The sequence below is a fragment of the Pholcus phalangioides genome, unplaced genomic scaffold (genome assembly GCF_987345545.1).
Source record: "Pholcus phalangioides strain wild (caught in Gottingen) unplaced genomic scaffold, Ppha-v1.0 ptg000004l_1, whole genome shotgun sequence".
NCBI lineage: Eukaryota > Metazoa > Arthropoda > Arachnida > Araneae > Pholcidae > Pholcus > Pholcus phalangioides.
The window spans coordinates 4468251-4481934 of record NW_028301597.1 but is presented as its reverse complement, the minus strand read 5'-3'; the positions used below and the strand labels follow the sequence as shown (position 1 = coordinate 4481934).

The following is a 13684-nucleotide window of genomic DNA, read 5'->3' as shown; positions in this document are numbered from 1 at the left end:
GAATGTTACGTTTACGGACTGATTAACTGTGGACGATATCATGGTCACAATTTTTATTCCAAATTTCTTATTTTATGTATATATTAAATATCGTTGTTTGTTATTTTCACATATAAATTAATAAATTTCCGGATACACCCATCCACCGGGAACGCTTCGGTATCCCTCTGAGATGGAAAGCGGAGTGTTTCCGGTCTTTCATTCAATGTTCAATATATGCTATTTAACTTTGCATTTCATGATTTTCATCGCCAAACCCAGTTATGTTAGCACCGGAAAAAGTTTCAGCATTGAGAGACCATTTAATAGAAAAGCAACGTTGAATGTAGATCCAGATTGTTTGAGTACTACATCATTTGAGATGTCTTGAACCGCAAAATAAATGAAGCTGCAATGCGTAATAAGGATTTCCGTAGCTGTTGGCAACATACAAGGCATGCCTGGTGTTTATTTCAATGTACGGTAGCCATATTATTGCGGTCTTATAATTTTCACTTACAAATATTGAAGACAGATGGCAGCACCGGAAAGAACACGAAACAAGCTCAACTTTAACAATACGAATATGTTAGGGTCATGCATATACTTAGAACACACATTCCGGCATGTACCGATTCGTTAAAAAAAATTCCGCAGAATAATGTATGACGCGCATGTACGGTTAAGTAGTAGTAATGGTGATCAGTGATCATACTACACCGACGGTGTGAAGCCTGCTTCGCTTTTGGTGGCCTCTGTCTTGAGTGGTTACTATAATAATCACCATTTCATAACGCAGCAAGTACCTCCCTCTATAGTGATTTATGCCTGTCTAAGTTATTCTCTATATATTACGCCCTAACATCTTTTCCATGAATTTTGAAACAACATGTGTGTATAAGAGAGGAAAAATTGAAATTCGAAGAAATTTCGAAAGAGGAGAAGAACACACGTGCGCTGCACTCAGAAAAGTGGAAATAAAATAACTGTACGGCAGTTTTAGAAGAAAATTCTTTTCACTTAGAAAATGCCCCCGGAAAATCTACATCATAAAGTTTCAAAATGGGGCAAAAAAAATTTTTTAGGGCATTAGATCACGTTCATTTACGTAAATATGTATATTTTTCTTTTTTATTCGGGGGGCACAAAACTTGCCATACTCGGGCTAAAAGATGGCTCAATACAATATGCAGTGAGACAGCCGGCCGAGTTTATCCGGGTTTTTTCTCCTTGATATAAAAAATAAGAATTTTCTTTTTTCACAGTTCCTTTCCTTCCATCTACTTCTTTCCGATTCTGTGTGATGTAGATGTACTTATAAAGTTATTTTTCTTCCATTTCCGTATTTACATGCTGATAACGTACAATCAAAGCAAGCTTTTGTGAAACTCTAATATATCTTGTAAATAAAAATGATGAATTAAACGCTTAAAACGAAATTGGAATATGCTACCGATCATTGAAATTATTTGTTCGTTGAAGAAGAAATATTTTTCGATTTCTTTATGAAACTAGTTCTTCATATAGGATGCATATAGGAAGATGTCCTTTCATCCTAAAATAACCCGCGAACCGTTGATCCTACAGGTGTATTTCCAATTAGAAAAAGTATCCAAATAATGTGTAGATGTCAGATACGTCATTCATGTTGCAAAGGGTTGTATAGTTATTAAAATAAAAATAAAATAAATTTTTATTCGCCCTGTGTCTTCTGAGGCCAACACAAAAAAATTTTCATGTCTTTAAGTACAATATTTGCTGAAGTATTTTAATTCAAAAATCGCTGAAAAAGAGGAAAAGTACCTCCTAAACTAACGGGTGCTCATTCTACGCTTATTTCTCTCATTGTTAGTGATTTTCGAATTCAAATACTCCAGCGAATACTGCACTCAGAGGCGTGAAAATATTTTTGTTAGCCTCAGGAGAGACACGACAACTTTCTGAATGGGTTTTTGAGGGTGGGGGACCAAATAAAAAGCAATTTCTTTTATTCTAATAACTAACAAATCCAAAGTGAGTGGGTGATGAGAATTCAGAAGAAAATTAAAACTACCCCCCCACACAGAACATTTCTGAAGTATAGATGATGAATGTGTGAATCAGAATGAAATTATACCTCCAACAATGCCTCAGCTGCTGCAAAATGAAATGCTACTAGAAACAATAAACACAAACCACCAATGAAAACCTTGTCCCACACCAAACGTCAACTTGATGCCATAAATATCCGAGATTTCAATAACATTCATTTCATATCGGTAGCCAAAAACTACTGTAGATGAAAGTGTATGAAATATCGTGAGCACTTCCTCTTCAATAGGGCCTCAAGGATTCGAAATTACTTTACAAGAAACTCATTGCTTACCAATATCTATTCCACATCATTGGAATCATGTGCATTTTTTTCAAATCTAAATCGACAAAATTGGCTGAAACCCTTCGGAAAGAGCATCGTCAGGTGCTTTCAACTGCGGAAAATATAAATCAATATCACGCTCAATCATATTCAAAACTTAGAGGCGATGTAGCACTGAAATCCTATCAGGAATATATAGAAAATATAAATCCTAAATCTCGAGTTTCCTCCACGCTGACCCTCATCAAGAGAGGTCGCTTGCACAGAATGCTTTAAAAAAAAAATAATAATAAAAATATAGTAATAAATCAATGGTTTCACCCATTAATTCTTTGTAATATAACTCTATTCTGTCATAAAAATATTAAACCGCCCTCTAAAATGTAAAATGTTCAAATATTGCCGAAAAAAAACTATGGGGGTAACATAATCCCCTGCCCGTCTTTCTAGTGTTAAAATATTTACATGTGAAATAAATATTATACCGTCTTCGGTGAAATTGAGTTCATCAATCATAATCTATTTCTCTCTTAAGCTTATTAGAGATTAGAACATTAATATTTCATCTATTAACTTCTATTCTACTGCTTACCTCTGTCTAATCACTTTCAATCTAACAAGAACGATTGATGCGGCGAAATCTAAAACGGCTTATTTGAGATTAGACCACCTTGAGAAAATCAATTAAGCTTTGCTTAACAAGTATGGGCAGTGGAATTACACTCGCTCTTTGTTCACACTTAACCGATTTTTAAGCCAGGAACCTTGGAGGGTTCATTCGTTGGAAAAACTTTATCCCTCTCCTCCTCCTTCTACAGCATAATCGATGAGCGTCTGCTTCCACAGAACCACGTGCTTTTTTTATCATATTTCTCTCTTTTCCAATAATTTTAAAAATTCAACCGAGACAGATTGAAACAATTCTTTTATGTTTATTTACTTGACAGTTATGCGATACGGGGATCGGGGGGAAAATCTTGATTTGAACCTGTTATTTTCTCCTCAATGTATTTTTTCTTTCGTTTTCTCTCTCTGTTTTTTCAGTTCACGAAATTATGGTATTCACAAGAAAATCGTGCACACATGTTTATTTCACAGCGAATCAAAAACTGAGAAGCAAAAAAATTTCTATCTTGTTCACTTCTCTTTTCCTAGGTTTGCATGTTTGTTTTCAAGAGCAAAAGCTTGTTATTTATCTTTTTCGAATCGATAACAACAATACTTTTCCTTGTCATTCACTTTCTTATTTTTTCCACGGCAAACTTTTTCATTCACGGATATTCGTTCTTCTTGTTCTTCGTCCACCGAAAAAAAGGGGAGACGTGAATAATAAGGCATGTACTCTACGTACACTATTTTACCGTACAATCTCCATTTCATACAAATTTGATTTGTGTCTGTTAAAAGTTGATTTGTAGCTGAATCGGCAGCTCCATCTCCCTTCGAAGTAGTGCCTGAGCTCTTCCTCATTCTTGCAAACCCAATTGACTTTGTTCCTGTCAAACTTTCGAGTCAGCATTTCAATAAAGCTGAAAAATAATTTTCTTGATCTCTCCCCCCCCCTTTTTATAATGCTAGGTAGTACAGTAAAATGAATTGTATAAAAGCTTTTTTTGTTCATTTAACTCCATCAAAGTTTTTCTTTTAATGTATAAATTCAATAATCTACATTTTTTAATTTATTCGTATCGAAAAATAAAATCGGGCATGAAATTTCCACGTAAGTCTTTTAGTGATTTTTTATAATGTTTTCAACTTAAGAAATCATTTTTTGTCGTTTTTTTTTTTCAAACTTGGAAAAGATTGGAAAATTCTGAAGAAGCCACAACTTTTCAACATTCAAATGAGCAGAAGCAATTGAATTTAGAATGATTTGGTGATGACACAAATGTAATTTCGCTTTGTATGGCTTCTACGATAAACTCTCAGGAAAAAAGCGTTCAAAGAGAAAAATTTCGCCACCAAGATTCAACACAAAAACGATATTCGAATTAAAATAATCAGCTAAAACATGTTTAGCTGATATCGCAATAAATGCGATGTTTTTTCATCAGCACGTGTTTTTCTTTATCGGGATACCCCGTTTCTCTAAAACTATTAATATGAAAATTTTTCATGAAGAGAACATAGAATCCCATAAAGACCATACCTGCTAAGATCATTTGATCATTTTTGTCGCACCACAGTCATTTTCTGCACACGAGTTCTAATTAGACCGGCACCTACAATTTATTGCCGATTCTGAACGGCAGGCTTGTTTTTATACTCATCAAGAGGTTGGTGCGCAAATCCCTCGATGGGGGGACTCCATGCGGTAGCAATTTTTTCTGCGGTCATGTGGCCGTTTGTGTTGCACCTTTGTGCCAGGAAAGTTTTCTGAAAAGGACGAACCGGTATCGAACTCGCGGCACCTTTAAACATTCTTTGGTACTTTAGGCGAGTATCTTATCGACCTAGGCTACCGCATCGCACCTACTAAGAACATTTATGATTTTAATACTATCTCTCGTGTTTCACTTCAGTTTAAATACTAATCCCGTTTTTGCGGGATAACTGTTGTAGCGTCCTTTACTTAGAACTTGAAACTTTGAAAAGAACCGATTTCGTGAAAGGAAATATGTTCAGAAAGAGATGTGAAAAAAAAAAAATATATATATATATATATATATATATATATATATATAAAGGGTGTTCTGTTAATGGACCGACAAACTCAGAGGGTTGTTGGGTTGTTAGTAGGCATCAAGAACAAAATTGCAATGGAACATGATGTCGCAAACCACGTTGAGAGGGTCAAAATCGTGAAAAACGCATGCAGGCTCTGAGTCCAGAGGAAACGAAAGGTGGATGTCACCTTTCGTGGGTTCGCTCACTATCTGACGTTACCACCATTTATGCGACGCCTGTGGACACACGAGGATCTCATAGCATGGATTGTCGCCGCTGCGGCAGACATCAAAAGCATACCTGATGTCTTCGAGCGCGTCTAGGAATCTTTTTTACGTCGTTGTAGACTGTGCAATGATGTCAGCGGGCACCACTTCCAACAACTCTTGTAATAAGTAATCAAATAAGACTTTTTGTAGTTATTATTGTACTTTTTGTCGTCCCAGCGTGACGTCGAAACCTGCATGAGTTTTTCACGATTTTCACCCTCTCAACGTGGTTTGCGACACCGTGTTCCATTGCAATTTTTGTTCCTCTTGATGTCTACTAACAACCCTTTGCGGGGCCATTAACAGAACACCCTGTATATATATATACATACCGATTCAACTATAACTTTCTTACTTGAAAAATCATGATCAAGTATGCAATTTATTTTCGGGATTCACACACACACAACACTACAACTTTTAATTCCAACTAAAAGTTGAATGGAATTTTCTCTTTTAACAAGAAGGCCCCGGCTTGAAAGGCAACTTACAAAGGCTGTCAAATGAGATCTGAACAAGAGCATCTAGAATAACGACGTAATAAGGCAACTTATGAGACTTAAGTGCGTCCCTAACAATTTTTCGTTATATACATTTCAAAATACCTTAAATACATTTTTCGATATCTATCATTGCTTTGCATTTCATTCATGCTTTTGAACATAAAACTAGTAGGAGCAGGAAAATGAAAACAGGGATTTTAAATTAATAATACGACGGCGTTATGATACGATGCAACTCGCCTTTTCAGCATGTTTAATGATCCGTCATTAACTAGTCGCGCACCATTAAAAATGAGTGGTTATTGGAACAAAATTCGCGAATTCGGTGAGATTTATTGGCAAATAAAAAGAGTTGCAGCAAGTTGCTTCCAATTGCAGTTGATGCTCGAAGCGCATCCACTCATGACTGCTTTTGGCAGAAATTCTGCGAAAACTTTTTTTGTCACCAGCGATTCCTCGCTCAAAATCTATAGGCAACACGTTTTTCAATTTTTCTTCGGCGGTCTTCTTTCTTAGATCAGTTCAAGCATTCTTGCTTCAGTCATCGCAGAAACTGACAGAGAGACGTTAAAAAAAAAAATTGCAGTGAAACTCGGTATAATGATATTCTGCAAACGAAGAAAAAATATCATTGTAGATGTATTACCGTTATAACAAGAGGAAACAACAACGTCACACACTTGTTATTTCTTCTAAATTGACATAGTACATACGTACTACTATTGCGGATACGTACGAGGACTAGTCCGATTAATCGATTAATCGCAGTTAAATATTTTAGTTGAGTTAATAGACCAGATTATTCCGATTAAAATTTTCATCAAAAGTTTGTAAATTAACGTAACCGATTAAATATCTTAAATCATCTTTCTATACATAACAATTTACTAAGACATCATATTTAAATATTCTTGAATATTATCAACGTTTTAGACATTTAGCAAAAAAATAAAAATACAAGTCGATTCAACAAAAAACTAGTAAGGACTTCAGCTCAAAACTGAGTTTGATGGGAGAAACGAAAGAAACTAAAAATATATACACACAATATATGCATATGTACACAAAATATTGTGTCCGCTGTAAACAGCAGTTTTCGCATTCCTGAAACATCATTTCCCTCCCCCAGTACCATTTGGGAGTGGACCGTCCTAGTGAATATCCCATACAGTTTCTAAAGGAAAGAAGCAACGGTATGAAGTTCGAAAGTAATTTCGAAATCAGTGACTAACCAACAAATATTAATTTTGTTTCTAATAAAAAACAAGACCCGAATTAAGAAATTCCAAGATATGTCAAGTACCGTGTTTCCCCGAAAAAAAGAACCGGTCTTATATTAATTTTGGTTTCGAAAATTGCATTAGGGCTTATTTTCGGGGTAGGGCTTATATTAGAGCATCTTGAAAAATCACACTCTAAGGCCTTTGTTTTGCTGGAATAATTCTATCTTTATGAAGACATTTTTTAATGATGGTTACGCAAAACTCGACAAAGAATTCCAACTTCATAAAACATTTCTTTTGGGTGTCGTCGTTTAAAGTAAACAGGAAGTTCGGTTCCAATTTTCAGGACCAATCGCGGCAATGTGTCTATGCCCACCGTAAATACTGGTCACTTCATTCGGTCCTGTGTTAAACTGTATCGGTTGTTTACTTATGACCTGGATTAAACTATGAAAGTTTGATAAAATATCTTTAGAAAACTTGAAAAAAAATTATTATTACGGTCAGTACGAACTGTAACCGTACGGTCGTACGAAATACGGTCACGTTCGCTCAAATGCAATGTAACCAATACGCTTACTGGTTGAATTTTTCGTTTTATCAAAAGCTTTTACAAAAATGTTATGGTGTAATCCGGCGTATGAGAACAGCATTCATTGGACAGCTGGAATATGTCATAGGTCGGATAACACTATAAAACGTTTATAAAAATTATTTTATAAAACTTGAAACAACCAATAAGCCTATTCGGTTGCATTTGCTCGAATATAACCAACACGCTTATCGGTTGCATTTTTTAAGTTTTATAGAAGAACTTTCTAAAACTTTAATAGTTTAATACCGGACATACGTTGTTTTTTATTTACAATTAGAAACGCTAACGTATCGTCCAAGGAGGCCTTTTTGGGTGTTAATGAAAATTGAATTTTTGTTTATAACTTGTTTCAAGTATAAATTTCAACGATATCATTTATTTATATTTTTATTTGATTATAAATAATAATAAAATCATTAACCTTTTTATATATTTAATACATCCGTCATATGTTGCAACGATATACTAAATGCGTCTCATTGACGATTTTAGCTAGGGCTTATCTTCGGGGAAACACGGTATGCGTTCAACATATCAAAATTGGTTCATGCGGGCAACCAAGAATTTCTTAATCTATTCCTGTACATATTTGTTCACATCTAGAAAATAGGTGCGTGAAATGAATAAAATATATTTCTATAGAATCAATTAATATTATGCAGGGTGCATAGCTATACCAGCACGCACCGCATTTTACTGGCGAACCGTTGATCCTAAAGGCGAACTTCCAATTATAAAAATTACACCGATCTGCAAAAGAATACTTTTTGAAAGCCTTTTTTAGTTTTTATAATTGATTTTTATGTTATTTTCGGCGCTGATTCCAAAAATGCAATCCATTTTTCTCTCTATCACGTAAGGTTTCTTCACAAAGTGATTTCATATTTTGAGGGAAATAACTCAAATCCAAATATTTTGGAATTTTTATTGTTATTTTATCCCCTCGCAAATGCACACGTCACATTTATATCCTAGCTCCATCATTATAATGATAGGCCCTGAAATCAATGAAATACCTTTTGCAATGATTCACTATAGTTATTAATAATGCATAGTTTCAATGTAATTTGTATACTGCTGATGTATTACCACTGAAATTCGATTTTCACTTTATCTCAAAAAGTAGAGCCATCTGATAAAAAAGATTCGAAATCAGCGTCCTAAAATCACTGAATTATCTTTGGCAATGATTTACTGTATTTGTTTATAGTGCATAGTTTATTTCAACAGCCGTTGCGGTGGTCAAGTGGTCGTGGTGACGGAGTCACATCGCGAGGTCCTGGGTTCGAACCCCACCGTCGCCACAGTAATAGTCAACTGTGAAGTCGGTTTTGTGTAATTTCCAACTTCGAGGCGCGAATGCGAGCCGATCTCCACTTTAAAAAGTCTTGCCACAGAGCGCAACGGCCGTACAAATGTAATTCAATCATTACGCTTCCCTCTATATCAATATCACGTTTGTTACGAATTGGTTAGCATTAAAATATTTTAAAGGGGGTTGTAAGTATATACTCAAAGAAAAGCCCGACAGAGAAATTGCCACGAACTTTTCACAAAATATATTCAACTGAAAAAATCTTTCCGTGGTTCATGCATTCGCAAAAAACATATTTCCAGGAAATCCACCATAAAATACAAAACGCAACCAATTCCTCTAAATTTTGGAAAGCCTTGAATGTTTTTAGATAAAATACATATTTTAACCCCTCGTTAATTTCTAAACAATGTTGGTTCGATCATTTCTCTCTAATCTTTTTTCCACTCCTTTGTCCGCCCTTACTTTATAATAACTCGTATAGTTTTTTTAGAAGCGTCGATCTCAGTTTCCGAATATTTCTCAGTGCGGCCGTTACTAAAGCCCCTGAAGCGATATCATTTCCAATGAATTCCTGACGGACACACATTTCTCATCAACTTCATTCTGGAAGGCGGTGACATTCCTCGGTCTTGGTCCGAGAGAAATAATAATTTCCCAAATTATAAAAAAAAGTTCTCCGCTAGACCCGAGCAATTACAGAATTATATCTCTCTTTATTTGTACTCTTCAAAGTTTTTTCCCTCATACTAACAAAAACGTTATATCATTGGTCAGAGCAAAATGGGATCGTACCTGAATCTCAGGGTGCATTCCGTAAGAATAGGGGTTGCTCTGACCACATTTTCACGCTTAGTTCTATTGTCCAAATCCATCTTCGAAGGCCCGCTGACAAAGTTTTTGCGTGTTTCGTTAACTTCAGTCAAGTTGTCGATTTCGTTGATCGGAGCATTTTATGGTGGAAGCTCTCTGACCTGGGGAAAAGCCATAAAATTATTGAAATTTACGATCTGCTTTTTCAATAATAATGCCCGTGCAAGGGTAAGAAGCACTGATGGGCTAACAGATCCTTTCCCTGTCGCTAGGGAAATTTTGCAGGGTGAACCTGGCTCCCCGCTTCTCTTTTCCCCTCTTTTTAGCTGATATTGAAAAACCTTTTTGTCAACTCATATTCATGGCATCTCAATTAACAACTCTACCGAACTCACCATCCTCCTGTACGCGGATGATATTGTGATACTGGTTTACTCAAAAATACAGTTGCAGAAAAAAAACAATCCTTCTTGACTCATATTTCAAATCTAACCACCTTATACATTGTTAATCTAAACAAAACTAAAATTATTGTATTCAAATAGTCTGGCCGTCGTCTCGCAAAAAATACTAATTTTTTTCTGGGGTAACGTTAAACTCGAAATAACCCGTAGTCTATCTTGGTCTCCCTTTTTTATGTTCAGGAAAATTTTCAATAGCAACTAATTACATGATTGAAAAGGCTTCCGCGACTATGAACCAACTACTTGACTTGCTGCGTAGTTCCAGGAACCCCTCGCTGTGTATGGAGTTAAAATTATTCAATAACCTCGTACGATCTACTTTATGTTATGCTGCACCAGTTTGGAGTTTCTTTTATGCTAATATGCTGGAAAGGGCCCGAGTTTTCTGAAAAAGTTATTAAATATAAGCAAATATTGTCCTGGTTATCTTAATAGACTTGAGCTTGGTCACCTCCCAATTGCCACTCAAATGTTTAACTAACTGATCACGTATTGGCTTAAACTTCTAAAATGAGTGAAAACCGTCTACCGAAAATTTGCCTTCTCAAACTCGGCCGGCACAGACTCGGAAAACTGGGTAAATTCACTTAAGTCCCTTTTGAATAATTGCGGTCGATTTGATATCTGGCTCACGTACCCTCTTTGCCTCACTCCAGCAGTTTTAACATCTCTTACTAATAATAACTATATTGGTATATCTCTTCAAGAAGACAGATCTCGACTGTACGCTTAAACATTATTTCATTTTGCCGATAACTTTGAATTTGCACCATCCTTACACTCTTACCTTCTCTTCAATCTCCCTTTGGCTGTTTGAAGGAACATGGGGCCAGGGTACGCTTCTATCCTTTTATATTCTACACTAACAAAGGCATATTGCACAAATTTAACCCTTATGAACTTTTTCAGTTTTGAAACCAATTAAATTGCCTAATGATCTTTATCACTTTGGCTTAGGAATGCACATTCTTTGCCTTTCAAAGGCATAATCATATTTCTAAATAACCCCATACCTATTCCCGATCTAATTTTTATCTAATTTTTAACAAATTAGATGAAAATTTACAGGGAGATCACCCCTCTCCTTCTCTCTACCTGCATTTTTTCCGATTTATCGAGGACATATCAAAAATAATATTTTTCTTGCAACAGCAGTTTTGATTCCCCCGCCCCCTTCCTTTCCCTTTCTGTTTTCATTTTGCTCTGCCCATGCGCCCAGGTAACATTATTTTTCTAACATTATATTTATTTATCAATCTATTTGGATTCCAGAGTGTATATTATGCATGTATATTCCTTCTGTTCAAACTTCGTTGCATTTATTTCTGTTTTGTATCTACAATAATTTAATTACAAATATTTTCACTGTTGTATTAATAGGCACGATTGTGCAAATCATTAAAGTTTCAGTTTCGGTTAACATTAAAAGATATTCGATTAAAATTTGATTAAGCGATTAAAGATTCTGAGTAACCAGTTAAAAATTTTAATCGATTTCCAGCCCTAATGCATATTGATATGAATAGTGCAAGTGAATATAATTCAGGCTAATTAATTTTTATAAAAACTCAGTACCGCAAACAATATATATATTTAGTACTATGTAGTCACATCTAATGTTTAGATCAAATTATATTATTTTTCCATCATTATATATTCACATACTCTTCACACATCTATATTCTAATGCATGATTGATTCGTAACAACGCAGATAGAATAATCGATATCAATCTCATTTTCACTCCTTTAATACGAACATATATCACATTAAATCTCTTATTTGTGATAAATTAAATTTTACTTGTAGGGAAGAATTTGGATCGTCTTTTTTTTCAATCAATCGACAAGAAAATTAAAATAAACGCGTTATAAAACAATCGTTTAACGATAATTGCTTTTTCTCATTAAATTTAAGCATCAATGTTCTGACATGTAAGTGGATGGTCGATTTATGTTCGTTATTTTGTTTTTCAATAGTCATTTCTCATATTTTATACGTTATACATGTGAATTACGGTTCATTCCGATGCGTTATATTTGACATTTTCGCTTCAACTTTCAAGTCGTGCGTTGCACTGCATTTTTATCTATTTATTCTCATTCATTTGTGGTGATTTAATCCAAGTCAAACTTCTCACAGAAAATGCATTCGAATAAAACCTATGCACTAAACTCTCGCACAGAATTAATGAAATTCATCAATTTCAGTGCTGCTGTAGGACGTGCATTTATCACTTCGTACATATCGTGGGCCAAATTGTATTAAAATATATTCCCTGCATCCTTCACCATTAAAAACAGTTGCGTTTATAAACTCAATGGGCACTCAAATATGAAAAAAAATTTGAGAAATGGGTAGTTCCGGAATCCATGACGGCGAATGATGATTTAAAAAAATTATTAGTTATCCAAACAACCAATATCCGATGTAATATTTTTGTAATATATTTTCTTTTCCAACAGAAGTAATACAGAACTTACAGAAAATTCAACAAGAGCTTCACTTTTTTTATTAAAAAAACTATTCATTCAAGAAAAAAAGAAAACTGAATTTAAACACTAATTGAAAAATACTAACGCACTTGAAGGAAATGATACTATAGAAACGAATAAGCGTTTATTAATATATATAGAAAAAAAAGAATATAATAGATAAAAGAGCCGGGGAAATTTCTTCCACAAAAAAGTTATACATATCATTTAAAATTAGATCTATAAAAATTAGGTAATTTTTCTCAGTGAGAAATTATTTTATATAATTTGTGTAAAAAGAGACGAAAAAAATTCTCCCGATGCTTATAAAAACTTACGCATTTAGATGAACTTACGGAGTTTTTCTTTGGATACTGAATAATCCCGAGAACCACGCGTGTGAACTGATGAGCCGAATAGAAAAAGAAAGGTTCTTCGATAGATATAATAGAGCGTCGGAACAAACTTGTGAAAAGAGAATGAGAGCAACCAAATGGTGCTCCGCTGTTTTGGAGGATGCGGAGGAGAAGGTCCGATAATCTCGGATGGTCGTTTGTTGTTTCTTGCGCGCATGCTTCGACGATCCAGCCAATAGAAATCGACACTGTGCGGCCGATAGCAAAAGAAAAAAAAGATATGCAATAACATGTGTTTCGCCCAAATTTCAGACTGGTCAATGTACAACTTTGACAGTTGAATGTGAAGGTCTTTGTTTTTTATTGGATAAGATTTTTTTCTTTCTTTTCTCTGGCTTTTTCACAGACGTGTCTACAGCGAGCCGTGACAGCTAGAAATAAATACGATTTCGTACCCGTTTCATATCGTAAACTTTTCGTTCCGTTCTATAAAAACAATATTATTCACTCGATTGCGCCGAAGTATATATCTGGCTTTATTCGAGAACCAAACTTCAGGACGCATGGCAAACTCATTAAAAGTAGTCTGAGAAATAGCAATTCATAATTCGGGAGTAAAAGGATTTTCGCTCGTTGAAATCACACCCACTATCGATTTATTTATGTCAGG

General features: G+C 34.9%; 1 protein-coding gene across 2 annotated transcripts in view; it reads right to left on the bottom strand.

Annotated features, from left to right (window-relative positions):
- The window catches only part of LOC149086471 (calcitonin gene-related peptide type 1 receptor-like), a 132212-nt gene extending 119036 nt beyond the window's left edge, over nt 1-13176 (bottom strand). The window contains exon 1 of one of the 2 annotated variants that reach the window (XR_016196105.1): nt 13015-13176. The gene's annotated coding sequence lies outside the window, so the exon portion shown is untranslated. The remainder of the gene's footprint in view (nt 1-13014) is intronic. The other variant, XM_089255752.1, reaches the window with a different exon arrangement.
- Nucleotides 13177-13684: the final 508 nt, after the last annotated feature.